Raw genomic sequence first — 5,029 nt, forward strand, 5'->3', positions numbered from 1 at the left:
GCTCATCACTGTAGCCTAAGAAGACACACTCAACAGACTGAGTGGTCAGTTTGGTGCGTTCGCGAGGGGCAAGAAGAACATAGAAAACACAACCAAACGAGCGAAGCATCGAATAATCGGGAGAACGATCAAAAAGTCGCTCGAAAGGAACACCACCCTGTAGAGCAGCGGAAGGCTGTATATTGATAAGATAGGTGGATGTGGAGACAGCCTCAGCCCAAAAATGAGGCAGGAGAGAGGCAGTAATCATCAATGCACGAGCCGTCTCAAGAAGATGTCGATGCTTTCGCTCAGCCACACCATTCTGAGCATGAGCACCAGGACAAGAGAATTGAGAGAGAGTCCCGTGCTCAGCAAGAACACCACGCAACATCTTAGAGATATACTCGCCAGCAGAGTCAGCACGAAAAACACGAATGGGTGAAGAGAACTGAGTATGAACCATGGCAGCAAAACGCTTATAAATAGACAACACCTCAGAACGAGAAGTCATGAAATAAAGCCATGTGTAACGAGAGAAATCATCTATGAAAATAATATAGTATTTATGAACACCTTTCGAAGCGAAAGGGGCCGGACCCCATACATCAGAATGGACTAAATCGAAAGGACGCTTAGACACGGACTCACTATGTGAATATGGTAACTGAATCTGCTTGCCAAGACGACAACCCTGACACTCTAAAAAGACATCTCCCGAGATAGACCCCAGAAGGCCTCGACGAACTAAAGAAGACAACCGAGAACCACACAGATGACCAAGTCGATGATGCCACTGCTGGAAGGAACCAGTGACGGAGGCAACAGAAGCGGGAGAACTGGCGATGGTGGTGGCAGCAGAAGGAACATGAAGCCAGTCCAACTCCCAAAGACCCTGAGAATCACGGCGGCGAGGGCCAGCCCCAACCAGGATGTGCGTGTGACGGTCCTGGACAGAACAAGAGTCAACGTCAAGGATGACGCGACAACCAGAATCCGTAAGTTGACCAGCAGAAAACAAATTCATGGTAAGTCGAGGAACATGAGCAACATCAGGAACAGAATAAGGAGTAGTAAGATTGCCTCTACTAGCAACAGAAAGGGGAGTACCATCAGCAGTGAGGACATGAATAGGAGAATCGAGTGATCGAAGAGAGGACAAAGTGGAAGAATGAGAAGACATATGAAAAGAAGCTCCAGAGTCCAGAACCCATGAGGATGTACCTGACTGTGTAGAGGGTGATTGCTCAGTGCGGGAAGCATCAGTCACAGAACCAGCAGTACCCGTCGAGGAAGAACCTGAAGCCGCAAGCAGACGCTTAAGTCTCAGAATATCCTGCTCAGTCAAAGCAATGGCTGAAGCTGTCGAGGTAGATGACGAAGTTCCGGAAGGTGATGATCGAGCCTTACGCAGGTGTTTCTTCTTCGTGTAGCACTGAGACTCAAGATGACCATCATTGTTGCAATAGGCGCAATGTGGACGGGGGCGACCTGAACCTCCAGAAGGAGTGGGCAAGAGCGGCGGAGCACTCGAGCGAGAAGGGGTCAGTGGAGCAAGTGGCGTGGGAGCACGAGTAGCAAGCACAGAGGGAACCTCTAGCAAACCAGCACCACGTAAGCGAGTCTCCTCAGCACGAATCTCAGAAAGCGCCTCCATGAGAGAAATATGGCCACGAGCAAACAGCTGAGCACGCCGGGGCTTAAACTCCTTACGGAGCCGAGACAAGAACTCATAGACGCGATGAAACTCCAAATTGGCCTGGACAGCCTGGCAACAGGGGCAGGTACGACACCCAGCACTACGGAGAGAATCAAGCTGGCGCCAGATAGCAGAACTCTGTGCATAGAAGTCATCAACAGTGGAGTCACCCTGCTGAAGAGCATGCTCCTGACGGATCACAGAGAGGTATAAGGCATCACCAGAGGGCTGATAGCGCTCACGAAGACGGGTCCACATCTCAAAGACAGTAGAAAGACCCAGAAATTCAGAAGCAAACTGAGGTAGAACACTAGCAGTGAGAACAGCTGCAGCACGAGCATCATCATCAAGCCACTGGGTGTAAACAGACAGAGCACCATGATAAGTCTGAAGAGCCTCCTCATAAGCCAAAACCCTCTCATCATAAACACGATCAGCAGCCTCATCAGCAACCTTAGCCGCATCCTTGGCGGCCTGATTAGCATCCGTAGGAAGAACCGATGGAGTTGGCGGAGTAGGAGCCACCGGAGGAACTGGACGTGGCGGACAGCAGACCTCGCCAGAAAGAACACCCCAAAGACGGATGCCATGCATGTGAATGCGCATGAAGCCAGTAAACTCAGTGTAGTTAGAACCATCAAAGATCACCGGACAGCAAGGGACAGCAACATAGCCCGATGCAGCAGACATTTTTTTTGGAACCAACGAGAGCACCAGCGACAGCCGAGGACGCTAGCGATGGGATCCTAGCGGAAGAGAGAGCGCTGGGGGATCGAGGCCGGCCCGTCGATCGGGAAAGAGGGCAGTTGGGACCCGGCTATCTTGGGCAGCTCAGCTGGATTGCGGGCGGGACCTCATGGCTGAGGCAGGAGCGGATCCTGCTGGCGGCCGCCGATTCCGCCGTAGGGGAGGGAGGCGTCCCGACGTGGACCGGAGCTGGCTGGGGAGATCGGGAGATCCGATCGGGAACCAGGCGCGGATCCTGGCGGCGGCCGCCGATGCCGCCGTAGGGGAGGGAGGGGTCCCGACGTGGACCGGAGCTGGCTGGGGAGATCGGGAGATCCGATCGGGAGGGCCCAGGAGATCGAGGACGGGGGGATCGCTAGCACGAGTTGCAACGTGCAGAAAAAATTACCCTAGCTCTAATACCATGTTAGGAATATGCAACTTGTATTCCCATGAGGCCATAGGCCGATATATATATACATGTACAGCTGTGGAACATATGCAGGAAACCCCTCATACAACGGGATAAATACAAAGGGGTACATGACTTATATTATAACTCTAACACAGTTAACTGCTCTAAGATCTCTAGAATTCATGAAAAACCTTTGAACTTTATAAAAATATGTAAATTAAGGAAAATGCTCCAACATGGCAATTTTTCTGTTGATTTTTTATGCCACATGACAATTTTCACCTTAGAATATGGCAAATCCTTATGCACAAGCATGGCAATTTTATTTGTTTTCACATGGTAAAAATCCGATGTCAGACTTTTAACATTTCCGAAGATTTGTGAGTGGTGGAGAAACTGAGAAAAGCACATGTTACAACAGAGAGACAAAAACATACAAATGTTAAGTCTGCAGTAGACTGCATCTAGCAGATTACAAGGTTAAGACAGTCTGATTGTCCTTTCTAATTGTCCTTCTCGTACTAGTCAGAAATATGTACTGGTTCTATATTAGAACTATCAAAATCCTACAGAGAACAACATACCTGATGTATGCATGTATGTATCACGATGCAAGTCGCCTGAACAAAATTCCAATAAATACCAGAGCTCCAAACCACTTATTTGAGACAAACCAGCAGAGAAGGGATTAGACATATTGAGTCTAAGCACTTAGTAATGGTACGTCTAACAAACCAATGAACACACCATTTGTTCTAAATCTCCATGGTTTCAATCTGAAGAAACTTACTTCCTGCCTGTTGCAATCTGCGTGATCAGATAAGTCTACCAACTGCCCAGCTGCAGTTGGTAGACTATGTCCTATTCCACATGATTAAAGTATGTAGTCAATGTTATGTCAAAAACATTTAATTCTTCATAGAACACTCCGCCATCTGATAAGGAGCACCAACCAAGATCAACATTATGGCCACTGAGCGCCAAGCTGCCAATTGATGCAGCACCAAAGGCACCAATCCATTGCTTGGCCGAATCTCCAAACCTTAATGCCGTTTTTGCTCAATTTACATATGAAAGAACACCACTAGGAAAATACCTGATATGCATATACCAGCAGTATACAGTGGAAGGATGACTGCAGGATCTAGGCTGCCTTCGATAGCAGCCCATCCTAACAAAGCTCCCCACCCAGTTGAAGGTCAAGCTAAGATAAGCCAGAGGCTATTAAAATTTGCATCAGAAGTAATTCAAGTGATCACTCTCTGTAATTAATACCATGGTTGCAAAACCTTCTACATGTGGATTACATACCTAAAATGTGAACCTCTTCATCAGGGGATAAGAAAGCACCCTAGAAGTACCGGAGAAATAACAACAACACTTCCGCTCTCTTATAGGCACATGCAAACTAGACACTTTGGTTGTGGAAGGAGTTTACATGCTAAAGTGAGCATAGATCCAGAAAATACACATGGTTACTTAATTCTAGACAATGTTGCTATAAATATTACAAAACCCACCAAATAAAACGGAAGCTTGGTACACAAAAGGAGCACAAAAGTATCCGACCAACTGCAAGAAATTAGTAATAAATAAACATCCCTACATGGCACAACTTGAATGAAATATTTCAGAAATAGAATTACGCCTACAATATGAGATGTTCATTGCTTCTGCCTACAACAACAAAGAAAATAAATAATTCATAACTTAGCTTCAAAATAGAAACACCCTCACATGCATCAGACACTTACCATAATAATGATGTCAATTCCTCTGCCTAAAACAAAAAAAGTACCAAGCATATATGCACAAACAGCATGTCGAACAATGAGAGTACATTCCTTCCAGAATTTAACATTCTTGGCATCTCCAAAATAACTTGTTTTAATACCATTTCATCACCAAACAAGACGAAATTAACATGCCAAGACAATTAAAAATATCATTATTCAGTAACTACAAGCAAGTTCTTAGCATTCTTCTTCATACATCATTTCATCCATAGGAGAACTGGCTGAGTTGATCAATCCATCATTCGTGCTCTGGAGAAGAAATTAAGTCGTTGACTACTTCATCCTTTTTGTCAAATATCAAAGAATTGGGACCGACATTCCCCTAACATCTACCCGAGCACATTCTTCACCGTGGAAGCATATGTGGTGTTAGATCAACCATCAACCTTTTGATTCTTTATTGGGGATTCTTCG

General features: G+C 46.2%; 1 pseudogene; it reads right to left on the reverse strand.

Moving 5' to 3' along the window:
* Nucleotides 1–3,423: 3,423 nt before the first annotated feature.
* LOC119299148 overlaps nt 3,424–5,029 on the reverse strand; it is a 9,987-nt pseudogene continuing 8,381 nt past the window's right edge.

Source organism: Triticum dicoccoides, chromosome 5A, assembly GCF_002162155.2.
Source record: "Triticum dicoccoides isolate Atlit2015 ecotype Zavitan chromosome 5A, WEW_v2.0, whole genome shotgun sequence".
NCBI lineage: Eukaryota > Viridiplantae > Streptophyta > Magnoliopsida > Poales > Poaceae > Triticum > Triticum dicoccoides.